Genomic DNA, 13,474 nt, shown 5'->3' with positions numbered 1-13,474 from the left:
TTTTTTAGTTTCAATCATATATAATGTCACCCTGAAGTGAACCTGCTGAAGTCATCTTGAAGACTTCAGGGTTGCCACAAGACAGAAAAATGGACAGGGAGGAGGGAAATAGTTAGATGGGGGTTTGTAGCCAAAATAAAAAAGTTTTTCTGTAGGAACCAAGGACATTCTAACAGGTGCCTGGCTAGAGGAGGAGCGAAGTAACCAAGCAACCATCTAGCATCTTGATTGGATAGCGTGACCTGTGACTTGGGGGAAAGGGGAAACTTACTTTTTAATTAGCTGAAAGCCACAGAAACTTTCAAAGTCGGCTTTCACCAGTTGTGCCAATATGATGTATCCAATAAATTGTTCTGTGAGGAATTTTCCTGCCTCAGAGTTCTGACATATAGGGTAAAAAAACACACTAATGAAAAAATACGGTGGGGAAAGGGACAGAATATCTAACTGATCCATAATCTTTAATGCAAATAAGCATTAAAGGTTGTTAATAGAACAACTGTACATATTCATGCCAATTCTAAATTTCTCCTTTCAGAACCCTATCACAACAATTATGGATTTCAATGTATTTGAAAAACGAACAGCTGACTGCAAAATAATTCTTCCTTCTGTATATTGGAACTATAGTTTTATTGAATCTGTTTTAGATTCTGGACCATGTAATTTTTATAACCCAGTTCACAAGACATAATTTGTTCCAGGAACCTTTATCATTCGGCACTTGCCAAGTCTCTTTGCCAGAGGCCTGGCTTTGGTGGATGCAGTTCCCAAACCTTAATATCATTTCTGTAATTATTTTTATTTTAAAAGGATAAAAGTGAAAATGGTGGGTATATGCCAGCAGAACAAACATTTCTGTCCCTTTTCTAAGAATGGGTCTCAGCATTCAGAGATTTACATTTTAGAATTAGGAAAATTACAGGAAAGAAGTGGTCCACATACAAGAAAATATTTTTCATTGTCTGCATTCTAGAAAAGTTAGAACTAAGACCCAAGCTAATTTAAAAAGTAGTTTTATATTCAGAAGGAAGCCTTTTTATATGTGAAAAATCTTGCATGTAACATTGATCTACAATAATTTACAGTATATATTATCTGTCACACTTATTTTGAACAATGATGGACAATTGTTACACAGTGCCAATAGAATGCTATACCTATAAAGTGTAGCAATGCTGGGATAAGGAATTTAGCAGATGGAACATGGTTGCGTGGACTAGAGCAAATAGTGGATACAGCACCTCAATTTTTATGTATTTTTTTTTACGTTTTGATATTTCTCTTTCACTCTGTCATCATTGTCTACATTGTCTTCTCCCTATATATATAAAACAAGCTACCAAAGAATAAGCTTTGCCAGAAGTCTAAATTGTTTGCTTACAGAGGGCTTTTCAATTTAACCCAAGGTCAACTAAAATATGGTCAAAGGCTGAAAGTGGCCCTTTGATTGCAGATTGCTAGTCCCAATTTTAACTGTTCAGTTGCTATTTCATGTCTTGTTCCCCTTTGGATGCCAAATGAAAGAACGTACACATTTGCTTTGGAAAGCTCATAAGACATGCAGTCCTACCTACACAAGCTTGTACACTTTGTCTAAAACTCAAACAATTAATGATCATACAATTCTACCAAAAGAAGAAATATTTTCTGGATTTTTTTTCCAAATCACTGAAGCCAAATGTAGAAATTATTAAAATTGCCTTTCTAATAAAAGACTGAGGGTTAGCAAGTAGAAAATCTATGTGAAGCAGTAGTATCACTTTATAAACCCTTAGTAACACCACACCTGGAATACACCAATTTTTGGTCACCGCATTACAAAAAAGATGTTGAGACTTTGGAAAAGGGCAGAAAAGAGCAACTAAGATGATTAAAGGCCTAAAACATATGAAGAACAGTTGCAGGAATTGGGTGTGGCTCAGAGGTGAAATTCAATTAGTTTGGACCGATTTGGGCGACTCGATAGGAACAATTTGAACCAGTTCACCGAACCAATAAAAATCACTCCATTGATCCCGACCATGCCCATATGCCCATTTGCCCATTCATCAGTCGCCCCTTCCAGCTGCTTACTTGCCCCTTCTGGCCACTCACCATTTGCCTCTTGGCCAGCTTCCCACCCCCGCCCTATATATGTTGCCTTCATCACGCGGCTCAGCTAATCACCTCACAAGTCACAGTGCCCACTCAGATCACCAAAGGTAAGCAATGCATGCCACCCACTTGCCCTTCACCTTGGGTTGGGGGAATGCACCCAGGGATGTGGGTGGGGGCCACATCCCTGGGTGCATCCCTGAGGCCCCGGAGCTGCTGCTTACCTCAACTGGGTCGGGGAATGCACCATTCCCCAGCCATGGCTTTGCCCCATAACTGCCGCCTGCCCGCTGCCCACTCTCCTCTCGTCACGTGATGTGTCCTTACCTTCCTCCTTGTCTGGCTGTGAGGGAAGGCAAGCCAGGGCTGAGCCACCGCCACTGGGCTCCCCGCCATTCTGCATCTCGCCCCCTTGTCACAAGATGCTTGCAGCCACCACCTCTTTTTTTCAGTGAGCTTGGAAGTACTTCTTGCTGTTGCAGCAGGCTTCTTGCAGCGAAAATTACCGGAGCCACTCCGCTTCTTGAAAGCGCCGTCGCCCTGTTCCATGCACTAGCCATGCATATGCACATTGTTGCCTGTTGCTGCTTCACCAGAGGGACTTGGCTGGGCAAGCCCAAGAAAAAGCTTGTAAAACTATTTTGTATTGAATACAAAAGTAAAATAAGTTGAATGGGGATATGGTTTTCTTCCCCTGTTCAAAGATTTCCTTTTGGTGATCAAGACCTGCCTCTGGCAAATCAGCAGAAAGACCTACCTATACTACTATCTATTTCTCTCTCTCTCTCTCTCTCTCTCTCTCTCTCTCTCTCTCTCTCTCTCTCTCTCTCTCTCCCTCCCTCCCTCCCTCCCTCTCTCTCTATCCCTCTGCCTGCCTACCTACACTCTATCTCTCTCTATTTCTCTCTCTCTAGATATATATCCCTTTATCTACCTACCTACCTAACTACCTAACTAACTAACTAACTAACTACTCTCTCTCCCTACCTATCTGCTGTATTTATCTCTTTCTTTCTATTTCTTTCTCTCTATCCCTTTACCTACCTAATTACCTACCTACCTACTTACCTACCTACTTACCTACCTACCTACTCTCTCTCTCTCTCTCTCTCTCTTTCTCTCTCTCTCTATCCCTTTATCTACCTACCTACCTACCTACCTACCTACCTACCTACCTACCTACCTACTCTCCCTCCCTGCCTATCTACTCTATTTCTCTCTCTCTCTTTCTATTTCACTCTCTCTATCCCTCCCCTCTACCAACTTACCTACCTACACGCTCTCTCTCCCTACCTACCTACTGTATTTCTCTCTCTTTCTCTCCCTCTCTATCCCTCTATCTACCTACCTACTTTTTTAAATTTGCCTCTTCAAAACCTTGTTATGTCTTATACTCTGGTGCAGTGACGTGTGATGAGTTTTAAGGCTGGTGAGGCACTGACACAGTGGTGGGTTTCAAATTTTTTTAGACTTGTGGACTTCAACTCCCAGAATTCCACAGCCAGGCATGCTCAGTTCCAATTTAAAGTGACAGCATTTGTTTTTCTCCTTTGCAAAAAAGTTTCCTTCATACTTTTTCTTCTCCCTCCCCCTCCTTCCTCCCTCTCTCCCTCCCTCCCTCCCCCCTCTCTCAAACACACACACACACACACACACCGAAGTTGGATTGGACTATCTCTCCTACCCCCTTCCCTCTCTCACTCACTCTCTCTCAAACAAACACAAACACAGAAGTTGAATTGGAGCTGATCCGATCCTTTGATTGCAGGCGGAGCCATGTTGCCTTTTCAAACTTGTAACAGTGAAGCTGGGCTTATATAGTTTTATCCAGCTGTGTGTGTGTATGTGTGTGTGTGTGTGTGTGTGTGTGTGTGTTTGAAAAGGCAACGTCGCTCTGCCTGCAATCAAACTACACTTGGGGAGGGATCTACACTTGAGGATGAAGTTTGAATTCCTCCCTCTCCCTCCGACCCATACATACCTTTTCCAGCTGTTTCAGAGAGGATTTCAACTCTGCTCTTGCATGTCATCATGAAAAGAAAAGAAAATGTAAAAGGAAAAAGGCGAGAGCTGAAGTCAGGTTGAGCTAGTTGCTGCCTCACCATGGATGACTCTGCTTGACTGTTTAAAAAAAGCCTCTAAAAAGCACCCTCTACAGGAGGAGGCAGGAGAACGACATGCCTCACCTACGTCAGGAATTTTTAGGCTTTTAACCCTTGCTTAACTCTGCTCGAGTGATCATAAAACGCCTAAAGTCTGACTAGATGAGGCACATCGTTCTCCTGCCTCCTCCTGTAGCGGGTACTTTTTAAGAGGCTTTTTTAAACAATTAAGCACTAAGCAGAGTCATCCACAGTGACTCTGGCAGCAACTAGCTCAGCCTGATATCAGCTCCTGCCTTTTTCCTTTTACATTTTTTTTTTCCTTTTCATGATGACAGTGGTGAGGCTCTGCCTCCCCTGCCTCCCCTGACTGCACGTCGCTGCTCTGGTGTGTCTTATACTCTGAAAAATACAGTAAACATTTTCCAATCCTACAAGCCAGATCTAAGCATTTCCCAATCCTACGGGTCAGATCTAAGCAACCTGCAGGCAAGATCTGGCCCCCAAGGCCTTGAGTTTGACACCCCTGCTCTAGAAACAACTATACAAGCAGACTTAGAAGAGAAAGACTTTTCATGAAACACCACCCTTATAATGAACATACTGTGTAACCTTTACCAAGTAATCATCCTTCAACTTCAGATGTTTCTATAAAATAAGAATAACCACAGTTAAAGAAGCTGCTGCTTTAATATTTTACAACTGCTATAGAAAATGAGAACTCATATCAGCAGAAACGTGAATATTTGGGCAAAAAATAAAAAAAAATTAAGGAGGCTGGGGATTTGAACACTATTTTCAAATTGCACTAGAAAAAGAGAAGATGAGAAGTAAGAAAAATATTTTTCATTGCAATAGAAACTTTTTTAAAATGAACATTCTTTAATTTTTAATAAAATATGTTTATATTATTGCAGTCATAACTGGAGAGATCATACTGAATAGCGATGAGCATGATTTTTTTTTTTATTAAGCAGCTGAAGAGAAAAAGAGACATAATGATGAAGCGGGCCTTTAACAACCCATAACGAACAAGAAAAATGCATCTGAGATGTTTCTGGAAGGTAATGTTTCTTTGATTTGGGAACATTCTTTATAAATGCCATTATTACTTTCATCGTTGTTATGTCTGACATCAGCTAGTTTTAAGATTGTGCTAACATCACCCTTAATGGTCTTCCTGCCTCATCAGTGGGGGGGCTATTCAAGTAACAAAGGGCCAATCAGCTGCTCTTGTTCCTCTTTAGTTCAAAGACATTTAGCTGAAAGACTGGTGAGGGTTATTCTTTTTTTCCTTTTCTTTCTCCGACATTATGCTCTCTCGCACTTTCTCTGTGCTTGCTGTGTTCTTTATTATAGTTTCAGTGGAAGGTCTCTAGCATATCTATTATAAAGGACTAATTCTCCCAGGCTGTGAAAATACACTCCTAGATAAAGCCTAGCATACTAAGAGCCTATCCTTAATGTGATGTGCTCACATGATCCCCATTTGCTTTAATAGGCATATCATTTCAATTCTTTCCATTTCCCAGAAGCACTTGAGAAAGAGAGGTGAATCGTCTATACTGGCTTGAGCTATATTTATGAATAAGTATAAGCTGCCATACTGTCTAGCTCATATGATAGCTTTCAAAGGCAAGAGGTATGTAACACTGGCATATTTTATATTTCCAACCTCAGAAACAAAGCATTGGAGAAACAGGTTGGAGAAAGGGCTGTGTAGTTTAAAAGAGCTTTCATTATATAATACAGCTATGCAGAGCATTTGAAAAAGGGACACTTATAAAGCACATTGCACTGAGTTTGGCATTCCTCTGAAGGTGAAAACAGTCACGTCCAGTGCTGGGATTCAAATTTTTTTACTACCGGTTCTGTGGCATGGCTTGGTGGGCATGGCTTGGTAAGCCTGGCAGGGGAAGTATACTGTAAAATCCCCATTCCCTCCCCACTCCAGGGGAAAGTTACTGCAAAATCCCCATTTCCTCCCAATCACCTGGGACTCGGAGGCAGAGAATAGATGGGGGTGGTTCCAGTCAGGGATGGTATTTACTAGTTCTCTGAACTACTCAAAATATCCGCTACCAGTTCTCCAAAACTTGTCTGAACCTGCTGAATACCACCTCAGGTCATATCCCTTGTGTGAATCTTTCAGGTACTTTGAAAACTGTTATAGGCTGTGTCTACATATGTGTAGGAACATTTATACTGCTGGCAATCTTAAAAGGACTGACTGGACAGACAATACCAAATCCTTCAAAGAAATCTTCAAAACGTTCAGGAGATTCAATTATTTTAATGCTTCAAGAAGAAGTGGTCTTGAACTTTGTGGAATAAAGGTAAAAGTTCCCCTCGCACATATGTGCTAGTTATTCCTGACTCTAGGAGGCGGTGCTCATCTCCATTTCAAAGCCAAAGAGCCAGCGCTGTCCGAAGACAACTCCATGGTCATATGGCCGGCATAACTAAATGCTGAAGGTGCATGGAATGCTGTTACCTTTCCACCAAAGATGGTTCCTATTTTCTACTTGCATGTTTGCATGTTTTCAAACTGCTAGGTTGGCAGAAGCTGGGTCAAGTAACGGGAGCTCACTCTGTTACGTGGGGCTAGGGATTCAAATAGCGCTTGTTACAATAGTGGATTCCCTGTCCCTAATGGGACCAGTCCAGATTTTGCAATCCCTGACCTTCTTAAGATTATTCTTTTAAAATTTTGTTTATTTAATTGGTCCCATTTTAGCACCACCAGAATTATTCTGGGCAGCTAAGAATGGGAAAAAATAGAAATACAATAACTTAGACATAATTGGGTATCTCTAATCTAACAAAGAGAAGGACTAGGGATGAGTTGACTAGCAGTCTTTCAATATTTGGGGGGCTGTCACAGAATGGAAGGGGTTAACTTATTTAGCAAAGCACCTGAGGGCAGGACAAGTAATCATAGGAAATTAATTAAGGAAAGATCCAACCTAGAACTAAGCAGAAATTTCCCGGCTGTGAGAACAATTGATCAGCAGAACAGCTTGCCTCCAGAACTCGGAGGTACAAAATCACCAGAGATTTTTAAGAAGAGATTGGACAACCAATTGTCTGGAATGGTATAAGGTCTCCAGCTTGAACAGAAGATCTCCAAGGTCCCTTCCAACTCTGGTATATGGTTGCTGTTATAACAGTACATAAAAATACAACAAAAGAAATAATACAGCTTCAGCACTAAACAAAAAGAATATCAGTCATCTCTAACTTCTGTGTTTGTGTATGTGTGTGATGTTCAGGCACACCGGCCATCTAATATCTATTGTACCCTAAAGCCTGGGAGAATAACAAAGTCTTTAAAACCTTCCAGAATGTCATGAGCATGAGAACTGACAGGATTTCAGGGGGATTTTATTCCAGAAGCAGGAAATTTTTCAGGAAATCATTGATTTTCAGAACAATTTTTTTTTAAGTCTCCTGGACTAGGATGTGTGGAAGACAATGAAACACCTCTGTTATTCATTCAGTTTGAATTTATTCATTCAATCAGCGCTCAATTCCAAACTGACTCTAGGTAACTCAAAATAAGCCAAACAGGTAGAAAATACAAGATAAAGAGGAAGGAAGGAAGGAAGGAAGGAAGGAAGGAAGGAAGGAAGGAAGGAGAAAGAAAGAAAGAAAGAAAGAAAGAAAGAAAGAAAGAAAGAAAGAAAGAAAGAAAGAAAGAAAGAAAGAAAGAAAAGATGGTATGTCTGTCTAATAATACCAATATATAGAAATATACCCAACATATTGAGTAGCCCCAGCTACTCAATCCCAAGGCCTGGATGAACAGCCAAGACTTTAAGGGTCTCCAGACTATCATCAGGGTTGTTATATCTCTGCTGGATTATTGCTATTCACTTAATGTAGGAATATCCTAGTGATGGAGGCTACAGTTGATACAGTGTACAATAGCCTATATCAGTGGTGGGATTCATTTTTTTTTTACTACTGGTTCTGTGGATATGGCTTGGTGGGCATGGTGTGGCTTGGTGAGCCCGTGTGGCTTGGTGGATGTTGAATATGTTTGAGGGAAAGACGCAGGAGCCATGGAATCAGAGAGTAAGATGTTTATTGCGAGATGACAAGCGATTCAAAACGTCCCTGCAACTGTCAGGGTATTTATACTCGAGCCCAAAGCAACTGTCAAATGACCAGCCAATCAGAGAGCTGGTAACAGGGAACATTTGCATATATAACACTCCTTCCCCCCAGTTATTTGCATACTCAACACTCCTCTAACATTTGCATATATAACACTCCTTCCCCCCAGTTATTTGCATACTCAACACTCCTCTAACATTTGCATATATAACACTCCTTCCCCCCCCCAGTTATTTGCTTTGTGTGCAAAGAAAGTCCAAGCCTGTCGGTAACTTTGGTTTTTTGGAGGCAGGTTGGTGTCCTCGTGCTTCAGCTTCCCGTCCAGCGCCAGGCCTCACTTCTCCCGGTTGTTGGTCAGCAGTGGAGTCAGCGTATAAACCTTGCAGAAGGTGGAGCTGGGAGGCAGGCAGCTTTGTAAGGCAGGTGGCCTTGGGAGGTAGGCAGCTTTGTAAGGCAGGTGGCCTTGGGAGGTAGGCAGCTTTGTAAGGCAGGTGGCCTTGGGAGGTAGGCAGCTTTGTAATGCAGGTGGAGCAGCGGAGGCTCCAGGCAGCAGCAGCTGCAGACAGTTTGTATTATGCAGATAGAAAGCTGTGAGGAGACGGATGGCAGCAGCGGCTGCAGACAGGCAGGCAGTTCCAGCCGAGGTTGGCCTTCGCGGTCTTTGGCTTGTCCTTCAAGTTGGCGTAGATGGCTCGTCCTTGGAGTTGGCATGGCTCGTCCTTCAAGTTGGCATAGATGGAAGTGGCTGCTGCTGCTGCTGAGTGCATGCTGGCCATTGGTTCTCTGTTGTGGCTTTTGTGTCTGATTTTCGCGGGGCCGCGACTGGCTTATTCTTCGTTGTTGTTTTCCAGGCTCTGCGGGAATCGCATATCCCATCCTCATCGCCAGTGTTGAATATGTTTGAGGGAAAGACGCAGGAGCCATGGAATCAGAGAGTAAGATGTTTATTGCGAGATGACAAGCGATTCAAAACGTCCCTGCAACTGTCAGGGTATTTATACTCGAGCCCAAAGCAACTGTCAAATGACCAGCCAATCAGAGAGCTGGTAACAGGGAACATTTGCATATATAACACTCCTTCCCCCCAGTTATTTGCATACTCAACACTCCTCTAACATTTGCATATATAACAGTGGACATGGTGGGTATGACTTGGTGGGTGAGGCAGGTGAAGGATACTGTAAAATTTCCATTCCCTCCACACTCCAGGGGAAGGTTACTGCAAAATCCCCATTCCCTCCCGATCAGCTGGGACTCAGGAGGCAGAGAACAGAAGGGGGCAGGGCCAGTCAGAGGTTGTATTTATCGGTTCTCCAAACTATTCAAAATTTCCACTACCAGTTCTCCAGAACTGGTCAGAACCTGCTGAATACCACCTCTGGCCTATATGCTTTTCAGTGTCACTCAGTTTAGAAGAATAACACCAATATTGCAAGAATATTACTGGTTCCAGAAGAATTCTACACCTAATTCAAGTTGCTGAACTATGAAGTCTCCAATGGATTGGTCTTTATTACCTTTCAAATAATCTACTACAGGTAGAATTTGTCTGTCCTGCATAACCTAAAACACAGAGGATGCTCTGCTACTTATCTCAAAAGAGAACATCTTGAATAGCTTGCCCCTGGCATTAGATGTGCCTCTAGTATGAGGTCTTTCTATAAAATGGCAAAGACAGTTCTCTTCAGGAGACATTAAAGAAAACTAGGCTGCTAGTAGCCCTGAGTATCGCTGCAGTTTGTATTAACAATTTTTATGGGTTTTATTGAGTGCCAGTTATATTTATGAATATTTTATGGATTTTTTTTTTTACCATAACCAAAAATTGCTTTAAGTATTTGGACTGAAGTTTTATAAACTATTTGTAAGGTACTCATATTGCCATCTTCAATAATTAAAACAGCCTGAAATTTATCTAGTACAGTCTTTGGGGAAGATGTAGTCATGTTCCAACTCATATGGAGGGTATGAGCTTGAGGGAGATTAATGTATGCTATAGAAATAGTAATGGATAGCCTAGTTTTATGATTGAAATCTGTACAGTAAAGCTTCTGGAAGGATCCAGTTTTTTTTTCTTTCCATAAAGTTATTACAGGAAGTATCTGATCTTGATGAAGTTGTTTATAGTTGTATTGCCCTACAATACAAACTCACGTCATCATGTCATTGTCATGTGATATATCGTGATTTTTTCCCTTTGCTAAACTGGGTGTAGGTGTGGCAATCACGTGACGCATCCGGTATGTGGGCTGTGAATTTGACACCCCTGCCCTAGGATGATCAACTAAGGCTGAAACCATACTACATTGTCAAATTCAGCGGCTATCTGGACATGCTTCTCTGAATTAACAAAATTGTGTACTGTACGATTCTATAAAACTAAAATTGATACTGGCAAATTCCACTCCCAAATATCAAGTAATTTACTGGAGTTCTAAAAAAGCCACTTGTAGGCAATCTAAGAGATACATGAAGCATTCAGAAAATTGGGGTCGTGTCATGAATATGTTGTTGACATTCAGTATATCTCTCCTAGATAAGGAAGTTTAATTATATTGAGTCAGATTATTGGTTCACCTAGAGTTTTAATGGTGATTTTAATCTTTATTTTGCAATCTGTGATATATTGCATATTTCCACAGCTTCTGACTCCTTGCCATCCACAAAAATTCAATTGTACTTTTTTGTTATTCCCTGTCTTAGGTAATAGATGAAAACTATGTCCCAAGAGGTCAATATAATAAGATAGCATAATTCCGGATATTGGGTTATTAACTAATTTTCATATATTTTAGGGGAGCTAGGGATTTTTTTTTAAAGAAATGATCTTAGTAAACACTTTGGGTCTATAGTTTACTTAAAGACTCCTTTATGAATTTGGATCATGCCTTCAATCATTTTATTGTGTGGTTTAATGGGATTTGCAGAACAAGCCAAGTTATTTGGAAAACTAACTTTCCCAAATGTCCCAAAGGTGCTTTTTAAAAACGCAACTGGCTTTGTTTTTCTTGGACGAGAACAAAACATCTTCAAGGAAAAAGAAAGTCCAGTTGCCTTTTTAAAAAGCACCTTTGGGACAACCATGACCTGGATGACTGAGAATTTCCATGGACATCTAACTCTAAAATCTTCAACCAGTATAGCAGGATATATACTTTATACTAAGTGATATCTAGAAAAGACTATTTATTACATGTGGCCAGTTCTTATCTAGTGATTGTGAAATGAGATGTTAATTATTCTTTAGTTCTGATTTAACTGACCCAATATTATAGATTTTGTATGTACAACAATGTGGGCATCATTCTGATAATGGTAAATGAACTGTTTATCTATTTTATGCAAACAAATTCCTTTTTGAGTAGCTTCTATGAGCTACTCTTCTGAGAACCGTAACTTGCCTGCCATGAAAAAAATGTGTTAAAATATTATAAAATGTGTTACAAATATTATAAAAATAAATATACAAACTTTAGGCAAAAAGAGGATAAGAATGGCCACCTCAGTGATAGATCATCTGCATGTTTTAGTTGAGCGTTTCAGGCTTCATCATATAACCAAGTCTTAAAGGGATTTGCAAAATGTTAAAAGTGATGGTGTTAAACTAATTTTGGTGGGGAAAACTTTCATAAAGCAGACACAACAATAAAGAAGACTTGTTTTTGGGACCCCTCCCAGTGAAGTGAAGATCCCAGCTGATGGTACTTGCAATTTGTCTTTCCTGAAAGATCCTGGTAGCAGCAGTCAACAGAAATAGCCTGCAGTACTGCATTCTAACCACTGTGCCGAGAGAGGGAGGGGAGGGGAAGAGAGAGAGAGAGAGAGAGAGAGAGAGAGAGAGAGAGAGAGAGAGAGAGAGAGAGAGAGAGAGAGAGAGAGAGAGAGAGAGAGAGAGAGAGAGAGAGAGAGAGAGAGAGATTTCTGCTTAGTTCTAGTTGTTTATCTCCTTGATTAATTTCCATCCATTATTTCTTGTCTTGCATTCTGGTGCTTTGGAAAATAGGTTGACAACAAATTGACAGGTAGAAACAACTACTTTCAAAATTTAGGAAATGACTAATCTAAACAATGTTCAAATATCAGAAGCTTTTGAAACTAGTTTTGTTGCTTTAATAGTAGAGGGTGTTACTTTCCTGCCTGCCATTATTAGTCTGAGCTCTGTGAAAATCAAGAAATTTAGTCTATTGATCTGTTAGATTCAATAAGTCCTATGAATAATAGAAGGCCCCGGAAGAAAGAGATATGAACCAAAGTTTTCAGCTAGGGTAATTTCAAAATTTACCAAAAATATTTGTAATCCTGCTGAACCGTTATTAATTGTGAAATATGTTTTTTTGCAAAATGTGCACTTGTATGGATTCGTTTAAAGCAGGAAGAATGAAACTGTTGTAAAAGAGGAATTGAGAGTAATGTACACAGGTGTTCACAGATAGTGACAGTTAGTGAGGTTGTGAAGCAAGTATGTGGTTAGGACAGTATAAAAGAGGGAGTTCAAGATCGGCTTGGGGCTCTTTGATTTATAGCAGTCCTTGTATAGGACTTGCTATATCTCATTGGCCCTCTGCATTAATATGTTAATGCAGTATATTACTCTTATTATATGTTTTATATCTATTCATTTCTAATGTTCCAAATTATTAAAACCAATAAACCTCTGATCTTAAAGTAAGAATTTTTGATTGTTTGTTGCCTTTGTTTCCTATTGGAATTTTCCTTTCACAGCTCTAAACTGATATTTGAAAGTTGAAACTATAAGCCAGAGTTGTCAAACTCAATCTCATTGAGGGACAAATCAGGGTTGTGTTTGACCTTGGGGAATCAGGGTGGACATGGCCAGGATGGGCGTGGCCAGGATGGCCATGCCAGTTCGGTGTCAGTTGTGTCAGTGGCACCTGTGTGCCAGCAAAAGTGGACTCCTGGGTTCCATTTTCAGCTATGATGGCTCCTTGCAACCCTCTGCCAGCAAAAACAGAGCACCGGGGGTGAGAGGCTATGGGTGACCTTCCAAACTCTGTTTTCACTGGCAGAGACACTATGATATAGTACTTTGCTGTTTCCAGGGCAGCCAAATCTAAGCATCCTGTGGGCCAGATCTGGCCCCTGGGTCTTTAGTTTGACACCCTTGCTATAAGCCATTAAACATGATTTTTTTTAGA

The sequence above is a fragment of the Thamnophis sirtalis genome, unplaced genomic scaffold (assembly GCF_051295495.1).
Source record: "Thamnophis sirtalis isolate CommonGarterSnake01/CBP01778 unplaced genomic scaffold, rThaSir2_p1.2 scaffold_1, whole genome shotgun sequence".
NCBI lineage: Eukaryota > Metazoa > Chordata > Lepidosauria > Squamata > Natricidae > Thamnophis > Thamnophis sirtalis.
This window is presented reverse-complemented; position numbering follows the sequence as displayed.